Genomic DNA, 24,993 nt, shown 5'->3' on the forward strand with positions numbered 1-24,993 from the left:
TGTCGCTTGGCTTGTTGAAAATTCGCTTGTTTTTAGTCATGCATATTTTTGGCATTTGACTAAATTGCCCTTTTATATTGTAACGTCGTTTTTGCAATTGAGGCGTCGTTTTTGCAATTGAGGCGTCGTTTTTACCATAAGAAAAAGACGGCATAACAATAATAACATCAATTGCCTTATTCTAAAAAATGGTACAAGATGGGGTGCCTTTACTTCTTTTGCTTAATTTGCTGATTCATTATAATCTGATAAAAAAATAAAACTAAGAATCCAAATGAATAACCGTTATTAGACTTAACACAACAAACTCGTTCACACTTGTATTCTGACTACTATCAAATATTCTAACTTTTTTTATTACAAGATAACTTGCTTCTATAGTCTAACAAGTAATGAGTGTTGATGAATGCATAGAAACAGATCTGATAACCACATGGATGAATATTAGCAAGAAATTATTTGCTTTACTTCAACAATATCACTAAGCTCAAATAATCAGATCAACACCCTATATTTTCCCTAAAAAGTATGCAAGTCTAACTTCTACAACTTACCCGCTATGCTATGCTTTGGTCTACCGTTTCCATCTCTTTCCTGACCTGTTCAAAGAAAGAAAGAAAAGAATCAAGAGCAGAAAAATAGTTCAAAACACTACCAAGCTTGACTAAGCTCATTTGGACTTGTGATTTAAAGGAATGGGTTAAATATTTATTTTTTGTAATGAAACTGAAACAATCAGACCTAATATGAAATAATATTGGCAGTGGATATATCATACAAAGATTCTGAAAAATTCAACGATCATCACAAATCAAGCATCAATTCAGCACCAATAATCAAGAACCCTTTACCCACAAAAACCCCAAATTCATGAAACCTAACTCAAGAGAATCACAATCAAACCAAACAAAGGCACGCGAGAAACAAGAACGATGTGAATCATAAACATCGCCATCAAATTTATCCTCAAACCATTCAATTTCCGAAATCAAGCGGAATCAAAAGGAAGCCCTAATTCACGAATAGAAGAGGAGAAAATTACCTCAGAAACTCGTGAATAACTGGCGAGAATCCACTTACAGCTCATTTGCCGTACATCTTCTTATGAGATAAACAAACTTCTATGACTCTCTTCTAATTGTGATCCTGTTCTTTCTCTTTCTCTCAGTCTCTCTCCCTCTTTTCTTTCTCAACGTGTTTCAATCTCATGCCCAATCTCTGTCTCGCTGATTCTCTCTCGATCACGCTCAGCTCTCTCTCGATTATGTAGTTTTTTTCTTTTCTTTTCTTTACTTGTGTTAAGGGTCGATCAAAAGAGATGGAATTGTCAAGGAATTTCCTAAAGAAATCCTTTCATTCTCCAGCCTCCTAATTTTCACAACAATTTTTATTTTTTTATTTTTTAGAGAATAAACACTTTTAATAAAGAGAAGATATTGATGTACATCTAGCCAGACAGAAAACTTCCATAAAGATTTAAAAAAAAAAAAAACTATCATCAATATGATCGCCTAAATAAATAACCCCTTTGTCCTTTGGTAAACACTGGAAACAATAATGAAAAAGAAAAGCCAACTTAAAAAAAAAAACAAAAACCTCAGAAAGGTGTACCAATTTCACTCCTGGTCTCGGTAGGGCTATACAAAGCAGACCTGTTTCTGGGCCTATTCTCCTCCAACTGCTTGACCACCTCGTCCATGGCCGGCCTCACCGCCGGCACCGGAGCACAACAACCCATCGCGAGCTTCAGCGCCTGAATCAGCCCTTCCTCCATCGGGCTCCGAATCCCTTTGATCACCTCCGCGTCGAAAACCTCCATCGTCGTCTCCTCCAGAACCGCCACCTTCACCATCGCCGGAAGATCGATAAACTCTCCTCCTCCGCCGCCGCTCTTCCCGGGCTCAAAATTTATTACTTTAAATAATGTAAACCCAAGGGACTCGGATATCACAGGGGGAGATTTAACAATCCTGTTATGAGGATTTAAAGGTTCATAAACGAGATGAGATCAGAATGCGAATCGATACCTTGGGAACGGCTCCTGGGTGAATCTTGTTGATGGTATTGCAGAGAATGATTCCATTTCTTAAGCAAGAAAGGAATTTTCTCTTCAAAGGCTCGTTCGACAATCCCAACGTACCCACTAAGCTCTTGAGCCATTGCACCGCTTGAAATCGCCTCCAAGCTTAACATATTTGGTTATTTTCGTATTACGATCAAGAAAACAAAAAATAGGAATCGAATAATGTAAAAAAAATTGTGAAAGAAGAAATAAAGTCGAAAAATACAAACCTTGCTTCTTCAACTTTTCTTGAAGCCATTGTGAAATCATTTAGACCCTACATCTCAACTCACAAAAAATCACAATCAGACCCACTAAATTAGACAAGATAAATTCAAATCAACTGAGATGAATCAAACCACGTTCAATCAATTTCAGAAACCCAAAATCAGAGTTCAAAATCGAAACTCTAAATCCATGAAATTACCTGCAATTAACGTTCGCCGAAACCCAAACATTAACATGCGATGGAGCAGAATCGTACGGCGACGGAGAGGGGCGGAAAATATTGAATGGCCACAGAGAGGGACGGTGAAGAATCGTCCAGGAACACGGCGAACCGGGTCTGCGAGTTAGAGACAGAGTTAGGAAGAGTGAGAAAGAGAGATTCTATCAACCCAAACATCTCAGATTAAACCCTAGGTACCCTAGAACCAATTTTCTGGTAGTGGAAGAAGCAAACCGAGCCAGGAAAAGAGGTTCAAACCCTATTATCCTTTGAGAAATTTGAAGAAGAAGAAGAGGGAAATACTGAGTAGAGAGATGACTGAGATTTGGAGAGAGGGATTTACCGGTGAGCATGATCGGGGTGAGATATTTGTGATAGTGGCGGTGTTTTTCGCAGCGGTGGTTATCGCGGTGTCTCTCTCTTCGGTTCTCTTTTTTCTTTTTCTTTTTTCTTATTTTTCGTTGAATCTGATATGTTTAACATGAGTGATATAATGTTTCTAATACTTAGTCAATTTGGCTAAATAAAATAGTGGAGGGAAATTTCCAAAAGATAGTGGAGGGAAATTTCCCACCTTGTAAAAATTTTGGTAATTTTTTATGTATTGAGTATTACAACTCCTTCTCTACCTTTGATTGTAGTGTAAATGTGTCAAAATTTTGTGGAAAATTTCCCTCCATTTAAAAATGGTGAAATTTTGATCATTTTTAATTTTTTGAGTATTACCACTACTTTTTTATATTAGCTGTAGAGAAAAATAGATCATTATCTACAGCTTTATATTCGACTGGAGTCTAATATAGACCTAAAAAAAGGTGACCGTAGTCTGTATTCAAAGACTCCATTAAAAGGCTAAACTGGAGTTAAAAAAAAAACTGTAGTTGTATCCCATATTTCTGGTAGTCTTCTCTAATTATAATATTTTATATGTTTGATATAGTAGAAACTATAAAGAAATTAAAAGGAAGAAAAAATATACTAGTAGGTTTGAGATACCGTTAATGTGCCGGGACTCAGATTTTATTGAATAAAAATCTTATTGTATTCAAATTTTCTTGGACTTAAAAAATTTCTCTTTTTATTGTCATGATAACCAGTGGCGTGGAAAAACGCAGTTGTTGCACATTAACGTGATAAAATTCTACTAAACGGATTACAGTGTAGATGGATACAATATTGAATATTCCACTATTTTACTTCCAGTATAACGAATTTGAAAATAAAAATTGATACCTCTCATAAAGTCACTATTCCAAATTCATGATGTTGATGTTCTGACTCTAGAAAAAAAAAAGTAAATAAATAAATAAATTTTCAATTTGAAGCCTAGTCCTCAATAGTCGTGGCAAAAGAGTAGATCGGTACTAGAGAAGTCAGGAAGAATAAAAAAAGAAAATACCAAATTACAATAAAATAAGGTATTAAAGCTAAATTACAAAAAAAAAATAATAAATAGGGCTTTTTGGACTTTTTTGCCTTTGATATAATATATTAAAATACCAAAGAAATGAAAAAAATAAAAAAAATAAAAAAAGAGCACATAATGAATTTTTTTTTTTAAGTTGGGGTGACATGGGCCACCCCCATGACCCCATGTGGGTCTGCCCTTGCTAATATGCGTATATAATGAAAAAACGGTATCAAATAGTTAAATTTTAATGTAGTTTAATAATTAATTTGTGCTATAGCGACGTATATATGCCATCAGTTTTAAAATCCGATAATCAATTTGAACATGTTCAATTAGTTATGAAACAGAATAACCCGTTTTTAAAACATATTAACTGATTTTTTTTTTTAATTCTAATTTGAAACAAAGTTATATGAAAATGACTTTGTTTTGAACTGACACCAGTTATGAAACCGGATAATCAATTTTTGAATAACCAGTTTTAGACCTTCATAACCTCTTTTTAAATCAATTTTCAAACTGGATATCGATAATTAAAATTCGGTTAACCAAAAATTTGTATAACTTTGATTTGGATCAAGGGTCAAGCGGCTATATAGCCAAATAGAACTTAAGCTTTTGCAAAATAACCATACTTTGTCAACTATAAGCAAACTAGCCAAAGTAAGATTAATCTAGGCTGGATTAAATTTAATCCTAACGAACTATAAAGACAGAATGTAAGCTTTATGAAAGATGGATTAAAATTAATCGAGGCAGGATTAAAAGTCGTAGTACTCTCAATTGGCTATTTTGCTATACCTAATGAAACTATGGCTATTTTGCAAAAGTCATAGTTTGAATTGGCTATTTCATACCATTTTTCCTTGGATCAATTGGATCCAGTTATTGGTCCAAAAATTTGAAAGCCGAAAAATTCAATTTCGATTTCTAAAACGGGCCTAAACCAAATTGAACCAAACCGGTTTTAGCCCTAAACAAAATCCTTCATTTAAGTGAAAAAAAAAAACTAAATTTTTGAAGATTATTTGACTTGGCAAGTATGGAATGGCTGGCGCGTTGGAGACTCTCTCCGGCCAAGCCTACGGTGCTAAGCAATCCAAAAAGGTCGGAGCCCAAACAAACACAGCGATCGTAGCCCTTGCGTTTACGTGCCTCCCTCTCTCTCATTTGGATTTCTATGGGAAAGATATTAGTTTTGATGGGACAAAATCCGTTGATATCCAAAGAAGCCGGGAGATTCGCTCTCTTTCTTGTCCCCGCGCTCTTTGCCTATGCAGCCCTTCAGCCCCTCGCGCGATACTTCCAATCGCAGAGCCTTATCGCTCCTTTGTTGGCGAGCTCGCTCGCCTCTATGTTGTGCCACGTGGCACTCTGTTGGACCCTCGTGTTTCGGTTCGGGCTAGGGCATCTTGGGGCGGCTGTGTCCATCGGTGTCTCTTATTGGCTCAACGTGATTTTGTTGTCTCTTTACATGCGATTCTCACCCTCGTGCGAGGCCACGCGGGCCCCACTTTCTTCCAAGGTGTTCTGTGGTTTCCGAGAGTTCTTGCGCTTCGCTGTTCCTTCCGCGGTGATGGCGTGGTAACATACATTTTACCTTTTAAGTTAAATTAGCTCGTATTAAGTTCACTATGCATTTATTTTCTTTTCTGATTTATATTTTGCAAGCCTTGAGTGGTGGTCATTTGAGCTTCTCATTTTACTCTCCGGCTTTCTTCCTAATCCCGAGCTTGAGTCTTCAGTCATGTCGATATGGTATGCCATCGATCTATATATTTATACGTACTACTACAATTTTGGGTTTGGACAACGGTTACAAACACGTGCATAAATAATTCTTTTTCCCAAGGCTATTTCAATTTTGCATGTTAAAGACCTATATATGTATGTATTTTAGGATGGAATACTCTGAGCATTAATGTAATTATTATGTTTGCATGCTTATATGGTTTGAATACGTTTCTCTGAGAGTATGTACGCCGTTGAAATTCTGATTGTATTCTCCATCCTAATATTTATTCTCCGTACACTTTTATTGGTCATTTTGGGAGTCACGAGTTTAATATCCTGTCAATAAGTAAACTATTATTACAAAAGATATCTCAACATTTATTTCTTGATGAATAATTGATATCTTATATTCGTCTTTCAATTTTTTGAAAACAGTTTATCAACCATCACTACCCTTTACACAATACCCGAAGGGCTTAGCGCGGCTGCAAGGTAATAACGGTTAATTATTTGCGGCACACTCATCTTTATTCATTCTATCATGCAGCTCAATAAAAATTAAAAAAAAAAAAAAAAAAACTATAAGATATAAATTACCTTATATGTTTTGTTGGGTCTTTTATCTATTCGACGTGGGACGTCCTTAACAATTGTTGCTATAGCATGGAGAATTAAACACGTGACCTTGTAAAGTTTGTTGAGTTAATTGTTATTTCTGGTTCTAAGTGCAAGGTTTGGACACCAGTGATAGTAAATAAGGGTTAATTCTACATTATTTTTTTCTTCTTCAAATTAGACAGATCTAAGAGTGTTTAGTTACAAACATGTAACTAATAGTGACAAAATTGACACTTTTACTTGTTTGTTTGTAACTAAACACTCATAAATCTGTCTAATTTGAAGAAAAAAAGTAGTAATATAGAATAATCAACTTATTTACACTTATATGTGTATAATTTTAGGAGCGGTGATTATTAATATGATGCTGTCTCTTTGAGCTCACTTACTATGAGTCAAATTCAACAATTTACTTGTTTGTAACTAAACACTCATAAATCTGTCTAATTTGAAGAAAAAAAGTAGTAATATAGAATAATCAACTTATTTACACTTATATGTGTATAATTTTAGGAGCGGTGATTATTAATATGATGCTGTCTCTTTGAGCTCACTTACTATGAGTCAAATTCAACAATATATTAGACACCTCAAAAATCAATTGAAAATGAAAAGAGTAACTTGTGACCTTATAAATCTTGTTTGGCCTCTTCATATTTTTCTGACATGAGATTCTTAACATGTTGAAACACTAGAGATTTATTTTACATATTGTTTATTTTGTTTTAAGAATAGAACGAGAGTGGCAAATGAATTAGGAGGCGGTAATCCCCGAGCAGCTCGGCTCGTCGTGCAGTCAGTCATGTCACTTGCGGTCTCAGAGGCTCTCCTCATGAGCTCGACTCTCTTTGTCGGCTGTAGCGTTTTGGGTCACCTTTTTAGTAATAACGCGGAAGTCGTGAAATACGTGACCTCAATGGCCGCTCTAATTTGCATTGGGGTCGTATTCGATAGCTTACATTGTGTCCTCTCGGGGATCGCCAGAGGATGTGGATGGCAAGATTTGGGAGCCTTTGTCAACCTTGGAGCCTACTATTTCGCCGGAATTCCCATTTCGGTCACACTCGGATTTTGGTTCGACTTCAGAGGAACGGGACTTTGGGTTGGGATTGTGCTTGGTTCATTTCTACAATCACTTCTTCTTTCTCTAGTCATAATTTTCACAAATTGGGAAAATAAGGTTAGTCTTTCGTGGCGTTTAAGATATAATCTATATTTCTTAAATGATTTATATCGTATAGACCGGTTGATCGTAATTGGAACATTCATGGACATTGGGTTGAACTTAGTATTTTAACATTCCATTCCAAAGTTTTATTATTAATAACTGTGGACTTTGATACGTGTAAGATATTGTAATGTTGCAGGCAACGATGGCGAGGAGGAGAATATTTCAAGGAAGATCTTTAGATGAAGATAACAGAGTGACCGATCACGTGGCTTTACTAACTTAAATTGAACAAGTACGAAAATATAGACCGAACAATTTGACGTTGTACGTTGAAACAATTTTGTTTTAAGTTTATGTACTACTTTTTTTTTCCTTAATTATGCTCATCAAGTTAAAAAAGTTATTATCTAATTAAACAAATACCGTCTAAATCAATTTAATTCAAAGAATACTGCTTTCATATTGTTCAAACTTCGAAGATGGTTTATGGTTGGGAAACCATCGAGTGGTCTAATTTTACTAAAAACCGATAGTTTTTATATTTTCAGCGCTAGATGGTATACTTGGGTTTCTAAATTTAAAAACAATATTAGTCATTTTCCTATTTTAGTCGGTCATAATAAAATTAAAGATTAGAAAATAGAACAATTTAATGCCAGGGTTTATTATTTCCAATTGCATGCTTTAAAAGAGAAATTTCTATACACCGTTTTTATTTTATTTTTTTCCTGCACATAAATCACCCTAACCTAAGTTTCGATTGTAAAAATGAACCTCCTTATTTTGGTAGTCATTAAGTTCCAGAGTTTACTGCACGATTCATTAAAAACTACGGTAAACCTGTATCTCGCAAAGACAAAACAAAGAGTGGTGCTTTTATAATTTTAATAATAAGAATAAAGTGTATTGTTGCATCTCTATTACGAAGAATTCAGGAAAACTTTTCAACACAAATAAAGAAAATTTGGGAGCTAAATTGTTGGCCTACCTAGAAAAAGACAACATAGAGGTCAAACCTTTTTGTCAAAATGATCTGGTGTTATTCATGCCCTGCCTGGCTTTATTATTTAATTATTATTATCATCAATTTAATAACTTATGTATGATTTGGATTTTTCTTTCAAGTGGTCGATTTCTATTAGAAAAAGTTTATCCGTGAGTTGAATTTGAATGCATAACTTCACGAATATTCTATCAAGTTTTAGTTTTCGTTATGGAAGTACGACATTGCTTCTAAAGCTGTTTTTCTTTCACCGATATTATTAAGAATATTATTTTCACTGTATTACGAGTTTAATAAAGATCTAATAAGTTTGGTTTTTGCGAGATGACCTGATTGACGAGAAAACACGAGTGATGTCAGAGAAGAGATGTACCACCAGGTTTTGAGGAGAGTAGCAGAGGTTTTCCGGTGGTCCAAGGATGGGAGGTGAATGGACGTAGCTAGCTTATGTAGCCTATAGGGTTAAAGCATTAGGGTTAAAGCATTATAATAGTAGCAGAGCGTTGAGTGTGTCAGTGTGTATGCTCTTTATTTTGGAGAGTGTTACTCTCTCTCTATCTTTCGCTCCTCTTCTTAACTCGGTGAAAATGAAAAAAGAAATCAATAATCTCTCTCTATCTTTCGCTCCTCTTCTTAACTCGGTGAAAAAGAAAAAAGAAATCAATAATCTCTCTCTCTCTCTCTCTGATGGCTAACAAACCCCCGGAGGAATCAGCTTCTCCGGAGCCTCTGAAATACCAGGTAATAATATAATAATAAACGTAATATATACGTCGCTTAATATATTCATATTGATCGTAGATCGTCACCCATATATTTGCAGGTACGATCGACTATCAGCAGAGGTGACATAGTCGTGATGGTAAGGGAGGTGACAGAAGAGAGTAAGCACACAAAGTGTTTTCAAGCATAATAGTCTATGCTCGAAGCTTTGCGTGTTACAACAATAAACTCAAAATAGCAAGTCAGTTTTAACCACTCGTTTGAAGAGGCAAATGGTTATGGATTATTGATGTATAACCTATCAAATTGAAGCCCCGGAAGTTTAGTTTGCAATGGAGAGAGAATCAGATTGTTTGGACGTGTTTATAATAAGTTATGGCTATTTTAATAACCAGTGGTCACCATTAAACGTTGCAGTTTTTTGGTTGTTAATTATGTACTATTTTTATAAGTTTGTTACCATGTAAAAGTCTATAAATTGTGTTGTATTTGCTGAGAATAAAGCAAGAAACAAGAATACAAAGGAAAATATTTGTTTAAGATTTTTCTAGAGAGTTTCTTTAAAGTTTCCCAATCATTTACCTCTAAAAACACTCTTCTTATTTTCAAATTGGTATAGAGCCAATATGAGTTCCGGCAGTACATCGTTAGGACAAATGCCATTGCCACGATTAAACAAATTGAACTACGACAACTGGAGTATTCAAATGCGGGCTTTGCTAGGTGCTCAAGACGCATGGGAGATAGTCAAAGATGGCTATGAAGACTCGGATCCAACAAACTTGACGGCAAATCAGTTGAAGACGCTAAAAGAGACGCGCATGAAAGATAAAACCGCTCTATATCTATTGTTTCAGGCAGTAGATGAGTCGGGTTTTGAGAAAATTGCCGGTGCGACGACTTCAAAGGAAGCGTGGGACAAGTTGGAGACAGTTTTCAAAGGCGCAGACCGGGTTAAGCAAGTACGGCTTCAAACTCTTCGAGGCGAGCTGGAAGCAATGAAAATGAAAGAGTCGGAAGGAGTATCCGACTACATCACACGTGTTCAAACCGTGGTGAACCAGCTTAAACGCAACGGTGAAACCCTCACAGATGGAAGGGTTGTTGAAAAGATTCTACGGTCATTGACCGAGAACTTTGAAAATGTAGTTTGTGCTATTGAAGAATCGAAGAATTTGGAAGAGCTAACAATCGATGAGCTAGCTGGATCTCTTGAAGCACATGAACAACGTAAGAAGAAGAAGAAAGAAGAGCAAATTGATGAGGCATTGCAAGTGAAAGCAACTATCAGGGAGGACAAGGCGATGTACGCGCAACATCAACGAGGAAGAGGACGCGGCCGTGGAGGTCGTGGTTTCAGTCGCGGCGGAGGTCGCGGGCATGGAAACAACTTTGAAGAAAAGGGCCAGTCTTTCCAACAAAATTGGCGCGGCCGAGGACGTGGTCGTGGTAGAGGTGGCTGGTCAAACCGTTCAAATGTCAAGTGCTACAACTGCGGAAAGCATGGGCACTATGCTAAAGACTGCTATTCCGAGAAAGTAGTGGAAGAAAATGCTAATCTACTCGCAGAAGAGAAGACGAAAGATGATGGTGTTCTATTGATGGCGTACAAAGACACCACTTCCAATAACGAAACAATGTGGTATCTCGATACAGGCGCTAGCAATCACATGTGTGGGAACAAACAATTTTTTGTTCACATTCAAAATATAGACAATGGCCACGTGAAATTTGGAGACGACTCAAAGGTTCTTGTAAAGGGTCGAGGAAAAATATGCTTTTCTCAAGATGACGGAAAAGAAGGTTCAATTGAAGACGTCTATTATGTACCTGACCTGAAGAGCAACATTATCAGTATGGGCCAGCTCTTGGAGAAGGGTTATTCAATATTCATGAAAGACCGAATGCTGAATTTGAAGGATGAGAAGGGAAGACAGCTTGCACAAGTAGAGATGGCCAAGAATCGAATGTTCAAACTCAATTTGAGAAATGTTCGAGAGCGCTGTTTGCAGATCAATATGGAGGATAAAGTTTCATTATGGCACTTGCGGTTCGGACACTTGCATTACGGCGGCCTACAAGAGCTAGCAAAGAAGGACATGGTACACGATCTACCAGAAATGGACTACACAAACAAATTTTGTGAAGGGTGCGTACTCGGCAAACAAGCAAGGAGCTCTTTTCCAAAGAAGGCGGAATATCGCGCAAAGAATTCTCTTGAGTTGATACACACCGACATATGCGGCCCAATCACACCAAAGTCATTTAGTGAGAAAAGGTACTTTATCACTTTCATTGATGACTTCACAAGGAAGACATGGGTTTATTTTTTGAAAGAAAAATCGGAGGCATTTGAGGTGTTCAAGAAATTTAAGGCGCTAGTCGAGAAGATGACAGGCCTTTATATCAAGGCCTTGCGGTCAGATAGAGGAGGAGAATACACTTCAACCGCATTCACAAGCTATTGCGAAGAAAGAGGGATCAAGAGATTCTTAACTGCTCCTTACTCTCCTCAACAAAACGGTGTAGCCGAAAGGAAAAATCGAACTATCCTCGACATGGTTCGATCGATGTTGAAGAGCAAAGAAATGCCAAAGGAGTTTTGGGCAGAAGCAGTACAATGTGCTGTTTATATTCAAAATCGATGTCCACATGCAAGATTGGACAATCAAACACCACAAGAGGCTTGGAGTGGACAAAGCCAACAATATCGCACTTAAGAGTATTTGGTAGTGTGGCCTACGCGCATATACCAAATCAGAGAAGAACTAAACTTGATGACAAGAGCAAGAAATACGTATTCATTGGGTATGACGAGAAGACGAAGGCTTTCAAGCTATTCGACCCAATTATGAAGAAGGTGATTGTAAGCCGAGATGTGCGGGTAAATGAAGAAAGTGCATGGGATTGGAGTGAGCAAAAGGAAGAGTCTCAAGATGAAGAAAAAGAAGATACATCTGCCGCTAAACCAATCTTTACTCCAACAACCACTACAGCATCTGATGATGAAGAAGAGCCGAGACAACCGAAGATGCGAAGTTTGCAAGATCTGTACGACTCGACGAGTGAAGCACACTTAGTGTGTCTTTTGGCGGATGCCGAGAATATAGTTTTCGAGGAGGCTGTGAGAGATAAAAAATGGAAGGCTGCTATGGATGAAGAGATAAGGGCAATAGAAAGAAATGAAACCTGGGAGTTAGCAGAGTTGCCAGAAGGATATCGACCCATAGGCGTAAAATGGGTGTACAAGAAAAAGATGAATGCCCAAGGCAAGATAGAAAAGTACAAAGCATGCTTAGTCGCTAAGGGGTATAGGCAAAAGGCGGGGATTGACTATGATGAAGTTTTTGCCCCGGTTGCAAGAATGGAGACAATTCGGCTTCTTATATCCCAAGCAGCCCAATTCAAGTGGCCGATATACCAAATGGATGTAAAATCAGCATTTTTAAATGGTGTTCTTGAAGAGGAAGTATATGTGGAGCAACCATCCGGATACATGAAAGTAGGGAATGAGAGCAAAGTGTTGAAGCTGAAAAAGGCGTTATATGGGCTGAAGCAAGCACCTCGAGCTTGGAATACACGGATCGACGCTTACTTCAAGAAGAATGGATTCAATCAATGTCCCTATGAGCACGCATTATATTCCAAGAAGGAAAATGGTAACTTATTGTTCGTAGCCCTCTATGTTGATGATCTTATTTTTATGGGGAACAATGACGAGTTGATAAGAGATTTCAAAGAAACTATGACTCGAGAATTTGAAATGACGGATTTGGGGCTGATGAAGTACTTTCTTGGTCTTGAGGTAAGACAAGGAAAGTCTGGAATTTTTGTTTCACAAGAAGCATATGCAAAAGCCATTCTGAAGAAGAATAAGATGGAGGAGTGCAATCCAGTAGCAACACCGATGGAACTCGGTGCAAAACTCTCTAAGTTTGAGGGAGGAGATCGTGTTGATGCAAGTGAATATCGAAGTACCGTTGGGAGTCTACGGTATCTCACATGCACAAGACCAGACATTGCATATAGTGTCGGTATTGTGAGCCGATTTATGGAGGAGCCAACATACTTGCATCTAAAGGCGCTATTAAGAGAATTCTCCGATATCTCCAAGGAACAACATCACTTGGGCTATTCTACTCAGAGACAAATGAATATAAGTTGGTGGGTTACTCTGATAGTGATTGGTGTGGAGATGTTGATGATCGGAAAAGCACATCAGGATATGTGTTTTATATGGGAGAAACAGCTTTCACATGGCTCTCGAAGAAACAGCCAATAGTGACCTTGTCAACTTGTGAGGCGGAGTATGTTGCAGCATCTTGGTGTGTATGCCATGCTATATGGCTGCGAAATCTATTGAGCAAGCTACAAGTCCAACAACAGGAAGCAACTGAAATAAGAGTCGACAACAAATCGGCAATTGAGTGGGCGAAGAATCCGGTTCACCATGAGAGGAGCAAGCATATCGATGTTCGTTTCCATTTTATTCGGGAACATGTGAAGGAAGGAAATGTGCAACTGAGACATGTTGCAAGTCGTGATCAAATTGCGGATATATTTACAAAGCCATTGCCAACAATGTTGTTCGAAAATTTGAAGACGATGCTTGGAATAAAGGATGGAAAAGATTTGAGTTTAAGGGAGGAATTTGTTACAACAATAAACTCAAAATAGCAAGTCAGTTTTAACCACTCGTTTGAAGAGGCAAATGGTTATGGATTATTGATGTATAACCTATCAAATTGAAGCCCCGGAAGTTTAGTTTTCAATGGAGAGAGAATCAGATTGTTTGGACGTGTTTATAATAAGTTATGGCTATTTTAATAACCAGTGGTCACCATTAAACGTTGCAGTTTTTTGGTTGTTAATTATGTACTATTTTTATAAGTTTGTTACCATGTAAAAGTCTATAAATTGTGTTGTATTTGCTGAGAATAAAGCAAGAAACAAGAATACAAAGGAAAATATTTGTTTAAGATTTTTCTAGAGAGTTTCTTTAAAGTTTCCCAATCATTTACCTCTAAAAACACTCTTCTTATTTTCATTGCGTGCTCACTCTCTATCTGTCACCCCTCCTCAGAAGCATCAGTTCCGTAGACTCATCGGAGGTATGCATTGGCTGCTCTTCCTGACCTTTTTAGTTCTACTTAGCATGGTACACTCGTTTGGTAAATTAGTACATTAGTTATTGAGTTTCATGCTATTTATTTATTTAATTATGTTTTAGTATAAATAAGTGTTCGGAGTGGGTAGGCTTATGAAAAGAGTTGTTTAATCTATTATTTTAGACTATTAGTTTTCTATTAGCTGGATAGTGGAGTCTAATCGGAGGGATTGGTTCACTTCTTGAATTGTGAACAGAGTTTATTTTCTAGTAGGTTTCGGTGTATTGGGCTCGGAATTGTGTATGGTTTTTCATATTGATTGATGATTCTATGAATTCATTCTTGAGTTTTGGGGTTTTTTTTTTTATTATTATTTTTTTTTATCACGTATGATTAATAATTGGTAATAACAGTTACTACAATTATCAATTATGTGTTTCTGATTTTTTCTTTCTAAATCTCGTATAGTTAATAATTAATATTTATTTTTTAATTGAGCTGTATTTCAGCCTGAATCCAGGAAAGAGAGCATTCAAGGACTTTTACGTTTCAATTTTTTGTTATGTAGTATCATAAATTGCACGTGTTTGATTATTCTTTGTATAATACATGCATGTATGATTTCAATTATTTATGGGTAAGCTTTCATTTCTGAATATTTTAAATAAAAAAGTGTGTTATAAACTACTATAGCGTAAAAAAAAAACAAGTAATTCTAAAACCCATTTGTTAAACTACCATTAATCAATTTAAACAAACAAAAAACAAAACTATGATAAACTGTCATTAACACTTATCAACAATTATATGGAGAAAGAAAATTAATTAAATATTAATTAAGTTAAAAAACTGCCATGTAAATAATTTATTATTTTATTTATTTTTTAATTTAAAACCGGTCAAAAGGTATTTTTGACCCTTTCGATTAGTTCATAAGTTGAGTAACGAATTTTCAATTATCAATCGAACGTTGGCTGTTAAAATAAAATTTCAACGATTGAAGAAGGCTATTTAACTGCAGTGCTCAATAAAATTATTACAAAATTATACAATACAGATTGCAATTATGTTGGTAGTCCTAATTCATGATTTCATCATCATAATTTGAGTTTTTACCTACGTGCGTCAAAATTGGCCAAGCGCAAACGCACCTGCAAAATGAACGCTCTTATTAATTTTATCATCAAAATTAACATTTTTGAAGTAGTATTTGTGTCGTTCGCTCATTTTAAGTTTCCTCATTCAATTATTTTGTATACTCTTATCATTGTTATCACTTTAATTTTTTTTATACAGTACCATGTAATTGTATAATAAAATATGTAGACTGAAATTGTATAATTGTGTGATATATATACTAAAGAGTGTATATTGAATGTATTAACATCCTAAATATTTCAAAAAAAAAAAGAAAAACATTATAATGTTTTGAAAGAAGCCTATAAGCGTTAGTATTGTAATTTTTCCAACTTTTACACATTCTTGTTGAAAATGGGCCTTGTTGCTGGGTATTTTGGGCCGACTGCGTGTAACCTTATGCGGCCCATTGTGTTCGAGGAACTTTCCGTCATTTTCCCTTTTTTTTTTAATCGGACTCTCCGCGATGAGTCTATAAACATCGATTCTATAGCTTGCGAATAAAGATAGATATAGAGAGAGGGAGAGAGAGGAGACATAATGGATCTCAGTTCAGGAAACAACGCAGGTATTGGTTCTAATTTCGTATTTGATTTCCATGTTCTTCGTATGTAATTCGTGATGTTTGCTTACGAACAATCTTTGTATGTTGAAACTTGGATTGAAGGCAATAAAAGTTTGCGAATTGATTTATTGACTAAACGCGAACGATCAGCTACACGAAAGTTATTTTGTTTCGAACTATCTACTTTGTTCATATTTTCTTAGTATGTTAATGCATTGTCAATCACGATCCTTGACGGTTTTTTTTTTTTTTTTTTTTTTTTTTTTTTTTTTTTTTTTTGCAGCAGTTTTAAGAACCAAAAGAAGTATCCCATCAAGTCACTATTCGCTGCGGATTAAGTCGTACAGCCTTGTATCAAAGATGGAGAAATATGTCAGCAATATCTTTGAAGCTTCTGGCTATAAATGGTAGGTTTTTATTTTCAAACTTGGATGCACTTTGAAAAAAAAAAAAATAGGTTTTATCGTAGCATGTTATTATTTATTACTATTATTTTCTTCTTCAATTTGCCTGCTGGAATTTCTTATTTCATGGTTCGTCTTAGTTGTAGATTTCGATATATAACTAATTAGCAAAAGAAAAAAGAAAGTCCTAAACATAGTAACTTGGAAGTCAAGCAATAAAAAACTGAAATTAATATGTGATCTTCTCTCAAGTTGGTTCCTTGTAAAGGCTACATTTCACAGTTAGGCGAGTGCGTATTCGGGGTTGAAATCTTTGTTATCGAGTACAGAGGCAAAGTAGAGAGCGTTTCGATGCTCACGGGCAGAGAAATTGTTGGTTCCAAATATAAGATCGTTACCAAAGTAATGATAAAGAGTTAAAATGGGAATAAGGAGAACACTATATTGGGAGAAAAGTTCTTTCTCTTTGCTTAGAAGATAATATGTCAAATACAAGTTTTTTTTTTAGTTTTAAATGAAATGCATACAACTATGGCTATTTATAGGAAATGAAATACTACATCAAAATCCTTGCTCATCAAGTATCCTTGCTCATCAAGTTTACTTGCTCATCAAGTTTGCTTGCTCTCCAAGTTTGTAAAGGCTTGCTCACCAAGTTGAGCTTATTAATCTCACATTCTCCCCCTTAAGCTTGACTTGGTTCGAGGTTCTTCACCCCGAGCAGCTCTCTCATCTCCGCAAACTTGACTCTCGCCAGAGCCTTAGTGAGTATGTCCGCACGTTGCTCTCTGGTGCTGACAAATTCCACGATGATCTCTCGCTTCTCCACACACTCGCGAATAAAGTGAAAGCGGGTGTCGATGTGCTTACTGCGTCCATGAAACACCGGGTTTTTCATTAGTGCGATTGCGGACTTGTTATCCACGTAGAGAGTCAATGGTTTTTGCTCGGCTCCAGTCACTTCACTCAATAAACTTCTCAGCCACAACGCTTGACACGCTGCTGCGGTCGCTTCCATGAATTCAGCCTCACACGAAGATAGAGCCACAGTTCGCCGCTTCTGAGATTGCCACGTGATCAGATTCCCGTTGAGATAGTATGCCATCCCTCCGGTACTTTTTCTGCCATCGACATCACCGGCTAGATCACTGTCGGTAAAACCGACCAGTTCTTCAGCTTCACTTCCTCTTCCATATTGGATCCCGTAGCTCGTCGTTCCCTTCACGTAACGAAGGATGTGCTTCACTGCCTGCTGGTGTAGACTAGTAGGTTTCTCCATGTGACGACTCATCATGCCCACTGCATATGAGATGTCAGGTCGGGTGTGGGTTAGGTACCTGAGGCACCCGATGACACGCCTATACTCTGTGGGATCCACTGGTGTTCCTTTTTCATCCTTCCCGAGCTGTAACTTTGCTTCCATCGGGTACTTGCTCGGGTTGCAATCCGCCATCTCGAACTGCTTCAAGATCTTCTTCGCATAGGCCGTCTGTCTCAACGTGATGCATTCCTTCTTTTGATCTACTTCGATGCCAAGGTAGTATGAAAGTAGTCCGAGGTCGATCATCTCGAACTCTTTCATCATTTGCTCCTTGAATCCGTTTATGCCTTCTGCACTGGATCCAGTCACGATCAGGTCGTCGACGTACACACCGATGATGAGGGCCTCCTCTCCGTTATTCCTCGTGTAGACTGCTTGCTCCTGAGAGCACTTCTTGAACCCAAGACTCTTCATACTCCTGTCGAGTCGAGTATTCCATGCACGTGGTGCTTGTTTCAATCCATACAGGGATTTTGACAACTTGTACACCTTGTGCTCTGCAGTCTGATCTACAAAGCCTTCTGGCTGATCAACGTAGACTTCTTCTTCCAATTCACCATTTAGAAATGCCGATTTGACGTCCAGGTGATGGATTTTCCAGCCTCGATGAGCTGCGAGGGCTAGGATCAGCCTGATTGTGTCAAGTCTGGCTACTGGAGCAAAAACTTCCTCGAAGTCAACTCCCTTCTTCTGCACGTATCCTTTTGCGACCAATCTGGCTTTGTGCTTGAGGACCTTGCCTTCTGAATCCTTCTTGAGCTTGTAGACCCACTTCAGACCAATGGACTTGTGACCTTTTGGAAGGTCGACTAGCTCTCATGTCTGATTCTTCTCAATGGACTCTAGCTCTCTCTCCATTGCTTCCTGCCATTCCTTCTCAGTGGCTGCTTCGCGATAGCTAGCTGGTTCCTCTTCACTAAGCAACGAGAGCTCATCAGGGCTCAACTCAAGCTCTCTTGCATCTCCATAGACATCGGATAGGGGACGGAACCCTCTTGGTCCATCCTTGATTGACGAGTCTCCCGAGATGGTTCTTCCTGAGCTAGAACTCTCTGGTATCGGGGTGCTCATCCTTGATCCTGGGTTGGGCGAGCCTGGTGGTGAGCTGGTTCCAAGGGAACTAGTTTCCGTTGAGCTGGACATTGTTGGTCCTTGGCTGGGACTTTCCCCCTCTTCCTGCTCGACCGCTTCTGCCTCTTCGAGGATGAACTCCACTGAGTTTTGTTTGGGCTCTCCCTTCTCGTCATGCCAGTCCCATTTCTTCTCCTCTTCGAACACGGCGTCTCTGCTCACATGCGCTTTGCCGCGTCGGGGGTCGTAAAACCTGTGTGCCTTGCTCCCTTCTTCGGCGCCAAGGTACACCATCGGAAGACTCCGATCATCGAGCTTCTTGAGGTGTGGTCCCACAGTCTTCACATGTGCGGTGCACCCAAACACCTTCAAATGCTCCAGATGAGGTTTCTTCCCTTTCCATGCTTGGTAAGGGGTACGCTCGCCTAGTGCCTTCGTCGGCAAGCGGTTGAGCAGATAGACCGCGTGTCTAACTGCTTCTCCCCAGAACCTTGCCGGGACTTTCATGCTTTTCAGCAAACTCCTTGCTGTGTCCATCACAATGCGGTTTCTTCTCTCCACCACACCGTTCTGCTGAGGCGTGTACGGTGCAGTAAGGTGGCGTTCGACTCCCTCTTCATTACAGAATTCTCCGAACTGCTGGGACGTAAACTCTCCACCTCGATCGGTTCTCAAGGTCTTCAACCTGTGTCCTAACCTATTCTCCTCGAGTCTCTTGAACTTTTTAAAGACTTCAAAGGCTCCACTCTTCTCCTTGAGCGCATATACCCACATCCAACGGCTGTAATCATCAACAAGCAAAAAGAAGTACTTGTTGCCGGCTAGGGTGGCCGGGGTAATTAGACCACACAGGTCAGCGTGCACCAGTTGGAGGGGTTGCTCTGCTCGGAACTTGGCCTTGATCGAAAATGGCACTCTTGCCTGCTTCGCGACTATGCAGCATTCACACAGCTGGTTGGGGTGTTCGATCTTCGGTACCCCAAAGGCCATCTCCTTTTCTCCCATCATCTTGAGCGCGTAGAAGTTTACGTGTCCAAGTCGTGCGTGCCACAACCAAGCCGGGTCTGCTAGGGACGCCATTAAGCAGACAGGTTGGCCTGTCTCCAGGAGTATCTTGTACAACCTGTTTGGCGTTCTCTTCACCTTCATCAACAGGGCACCACTACTGTTCCACATCTTTAAGTACGAGCCGGCTAGCACCACTGTGTTTCCGGCCGACCTCCGTCATCTGACCAAGGCTGATGATGTTACTCTTCAGCTTCGGGATGTAGTACACCTGGGTCAGTAGGCGTTGGTCCCCGTTTTTTCCCTGAAACAAGATGGATCCTCTGCCTCTGATTTCGACGATTGATTCATCGCCAAACTTCACGTTCCCTGTGATCTTCTCATCGAGCTCTTTAAACTTAGCTCGGTCTCCCGTCATGTGGTTGCTCGCACCATTGTCTAAATACCAAACGTCGGTATAGACTTTCTCTTCTCCGTCTCTGAGGAGGTTCGCAATAACCTTGTCCTCGACAAGCATCACCGTCTCGGTGGCCGTCTTCTCTAGGCTGGGCCTCTTCTCGGCCATCATCAGCTCGGGTTCCAGGCTCGACTCTGCATCGGCTGGCTCCTCCAGGTCGGTCTTTTCTCTGACCGGTTCTCGCCCGAGCTTGGCGTATCTCTTGCCTACGATGCTCGTCTCCTGTTCGTCCCTGCGCACTTCCAAGTTCACTATCTGCTCGGTGAACATGAGTGCGGGTTGCTCGTCTTCATGGAATCTCATCAGATTCGCTTCCTCGCCGTGGTTCCTGTTACGGCACTCTGATGCGTAGTGCCCGAGCTTCTGACAATTGTAGCACTTCATCGTGCTCTTGTCTCTTCGAGTCGTGGTGCCTTCCTGACGGGGTACGTACGCTGCTTCCGCGACCTCGCATGTCTCGACCTCGCCCTCGTCCTCGGCCTCTGCCACGTGGTCTGCCATCTCCGCTGTACCCGCCACGCCTCGACGAGCTGGAAGAAGACTCGACTCTATGGTTCTTCTTCTGCTTGGCCATCCATTCTTCATGCGTGAGCAGGAGGTGCTTTTCCTCTTCCTTGTCGCCATAGCCCCGAAGCCTCTCCTCGTGGACTTTTAGACGACCGACAATCTCCTCGACTGACATAGTCTTGAGGTCACCGAACTGCACGATCGACGTCACAATCTGCATGTACCTGTGAGGTGCCGCTCTCAGGAACTTCTTGACCACGCTGGTCTCGTCCACCTGCTCACCTAGCGAGCGAATACCTGTTACAATGGATGTAAGCTTCATGGCAAACTCGTCCACAGATTCACCGTCTCTCATACGGAGAACCTCGAACTCGCTCTTCAAGGTTTGAACCTTGGCTTCTTTGACGCGGTCTGCACCCATGTGCATCATCCGCAACGTCTCCCACGCCTTTTTTGCGGAATCCTTCTCGGCGATCATGAGAAGGACATCTTCCGGAACTCCCTGATAGATGGCGGCGAGAGCCATTCTATCCTGGCGTACTTCTACAACTCCATCTTCTAAGGCCTCCCAAACGCCTTGCGCCTGTAGATTCACCCGCATCTTCAACGCCCACACTGAGTAGTTGCTCTTCGTGAGCATCGGATAGTTGAGCGTCACGTTTCCTTCCTTCCCGATATTCGTCGCCGTTGTGTCTCCTCCGGTGGATTTGCTAGGTGACTCCATGTACTTCGGCATCGGCTCTGATACCAAATGTTGGTTCCAAATATAAGATCGTTACCAAAGTAATGATAAAGAGTTAAAATGGGAATAAGGAGAACACTATATTGGGAGAAAAGTTCTTTCTCTTTGCTTAGAAGATAATATGTCAAATACAAGTTTTTTTTTTAGTTTTAAATGAAATGCATACAACTATGGCTATTTATAGGAAATGAAACATCAAGTATCCTTGCTCATCAAGTTTACTTGCTCATCAAGTTTACTTGCTCATCAAGTTTGCTTGCTCATCAAGTTTGCTTGCTCTCCAAGTTTGTAAAGGCTTGCTCACCAAGTTGAGCTTATTAATCTCACAGAAATAACCAACCGAATCTTCACTTGGGTGATCAAGGACTTCTCCAAGCTGGGGAACGAATCGCACAAGTCCGAAGTTTTCACTTCGGACAAAACGAATAAGTGGTGCGTGATTTGTCTTGTTTTTCTCTGGTGTTTGCGTTTTTTTTTTTTTTTTGTTGGTATAATTATTAGTGTTGTTGTGCCGGGTTTCTGTAGGGTGTTTACGATTCTTCCGACAGTCGTTCCGGAAGGAAGTATGAGAGTTATAAGATCAATGGTATTGGAGCTATCTCCGGTGACATTTGGTGAAATTCGCGGGTCGGTTTACGCAGAGTATAAGCTGAGAGTGCTCGATCAAATCAATGGCAAACACTTTGAGCGCACAGGTATGTCCACCCTTTTTTTTTGTTGCAATTGTTACCAAATTTGCCTACTAAGAGCATGTCCAATGTAGTGTTAAAAAAATCGAGCTAAATGTATAATTTGATGCACAATACCAAACAATCCAATTGAGTGCTATAATTTGTGTCTAAAATTGTAAAACAAAAGAAATGCATTTTACTATTGATCCCAAGGATTTAGACTAGCGGGCTTAGTTGGGTAAAATCAGATACTCACAGTTAAAAAAAAATAAGGAAAATTTCACACATATATCGTTTAAAGATGATAAGTCACTGAATACCTCAATTATTGAATATTCTATAAAAACCTCATTTTTTTTTAGTTTTCAGATGATTTAATAGTTATATGAAATTAGACGGTAAACAACCAAGAAAAAGTTAAAGGAAACGGTGAACAATAAAAAAAAAGGTCAAATATAACAGGAAAAGCTTTAAAAAATATCCTTGGAATAATAATGAGACATGAGATATTCTCGAAAAAAAAAAATTAACCCGGTAGTCGAGTAATTTCCTTAAAAAATAATAAGCATTTTTTTATATTTAAGGTGTTAGACCATTGCTAATCTCACCACTCTAATTATGTAGTAGAGGTCCCAATTTTATAAGGAAGTAGCATTTACAATAGAATTCTACATCGGAGCATACGCATAACTACATATTGTAAGAGATTGGGCGTTTAGCAATGTGAAACGTTTAAATTGGTTAATTAGCATTACATATTCTAATGGATCCTTTTTATATGCTGCAGAGAGCTCATGTTTTGAACCCCCGAACGAAAGTCCGTTCAGCCACTTCACTGAGCTTATGCCGTTGGAGGATCTTCACGACGAGTCAAATGGATTTATCGTGAACAATACCCTGATTTTCCAAGCGGAATTCCTTGCTGTCTCTAAAACCAAGATGTCTGGCCAAAAAAGAGAGAAAAGTGGAGGCGACAAACGAGAGCGAGTGAACGCCAGCTCTTAAAAAAAAAAAAATTATGTTCATGGGGTTTTTGTATATGGTGTCCATAATTGATGTGAATTCGTCGGAGTTCAAATTTGAGCGGACCGTCTATCGGAAGGTTGTGATATAGACGAAGCTTTCGTGCTCGAAACTTTCAAATTAGGATGGATCGAATGATGCCACGATGGGTTGCGGAATTCCCATCGATAAATCGGACGAACGCCACAAGAATTTTGAGCACAAATTCTTGATAAGTTCTAGACTAAGAGAATCCTCACTAAACACACAAACACACTTTTTTCATATATCTTCCAAGATGCCCATACTAGAGCTTACACACACATATATAGTCTAGATAATAACCTCTAGACACAAACCATACATATTCTAATTCAATGGTTATAAAACCAAATGAATGAAAAAAAAACATAACCACCAAGTAATGAAAATTAAAAGCTAGAGGTTACAAACAAGTAAATCCAAATTTGTTGATGAGTCCATTGGTCTTTCTTCACATTGATGCTTGAGATGTCCTCATCATTCCCTCCGGGTTGAGAAGGATTTGCCCTAAAATCAAATTGTCTTTTCCTTTAATTTTTTTTTAATTTTTTTTTTATTATTACCTCACTTTCTTGGCACATTTGTTGTTGGTCTTTGAAAATTTCTTTTGGAGAAAGTGGTGACAAAGTGATGTCGCGGTTGTTGTGGTGGAAAGTGTACTTGTTGGTGAAGCCGTTGTGAGATACCTTCCGGTCGAATTGCCATGGCCGTCCGAGTAGTAAATGTCCGGCCTTCATTGGAACCACGTCGCAAAGAATCTTGTCTTCATATATTCCGATTTTAAATGGAACGACAACTTGTTGAACAACTTTAACACCTCCATTAATGTTGAGCCAATGGAGCTTGTATGGTCGTGGGTGGTTGGTCATCGATAAATCAAGCTTGTCGACCAAGGTAGTACTAGCCACGTTGGTACAACTACCACCATCAATGATCAAACTACATACCTTGTCCTTGATGAAGCACCGTGTTTGGAAGATTGTTTTTCGTTGAGCGTCGTCATCTTCCTTAGCGAGCACACTTAAGGACCGACGATTCACAAGTGTGAGACTTTTTGGGATGTCATTGGCCGGATCTTCTTCGTTCTCTTCTTTTTCTTCCGTCGACTCTTCATCGGTGGCGTACTCTCCATTTTCCGTCAAGATCATGGTGCGCTTGTTTGGACATTGGCTAGCGATGTGTCCTCGACCTTGGCATTTGAAGCACCTTATGTCACTATTTCTTGACATGTTGATGCCGGTATTGTCTTGAACATCATGAGTGAGTGGCGTGGGCGATGGTGGATCCACTATTTTGGAGGAGCTTGATCCTTTATCTTCTCGTTGTTGGTAGGGCGTCTTCCAAGGAGTCTTTTCGGCGGTCTTGAAGGATCGATTGCTTCCTCCTCTTAATTGTTTCTCTATGATATTTGCCATGTGGACCATTTCTTCAAGCTCTACGTAGTGGTGGAGCTCTACTTCGTTGGCGATGTCGATATTGAGCCCGGCTAGAAATCGAGCCATTGTTTGTTCTCGGTCCTCCTCTATATGTCGGCGCGGCTCATCAACATTTCCATCTCTTGGTAGTATTCTTCCACACTTCGGCTTCCTTGGTTGAGTCGTTGAAGTTTGGTATAAATTCCTCGGTGGTAATGGCTTGGCACAAATCTTTTCCTCAAGATTGACTTCATTTGCTCCCATGTGTCGATGGTGGGTTCGCGATTTTGATGGTTGTATTAAACTGGTTTTCAATCATTTTTTTGAAGTAAACGAAAGTGTCAAAGACTTCAGATTTAGTTTTTAGTAGGTAAAT

General features: G+C 39.2%; 1 pseudogene; it reads left to right on the forward strand.

Moving 5' to 3' along the window:
- Nucleotides 1-4,968: 4,968 nt before the first annotated feature.
- On the forward strand, nt 4,969-7,727 carry LOC149388461 (protein DETOXIFICATION 14-like; annotated as a pseudogene).
- The last annotated feature ends 17,266 nt before the right edge of the window (nt 7,728-24,993 follow it).

Source organism: Urtica dioica, chromosome 8 (genome assembly GCF_054948205.1).
Source record: "Urtica dioica subsp. dioica isolate 48M chromosome 8, U.dioica_male_clone48M_v1_H2, whole genome shotgun sequence".
Taxonomy (NCBI): Eukaryota; Viridiplantae; Streptophyta; class Magnoliopsida; order Rosales; family Urticaceae; genus Urtica; species Urtica dioica.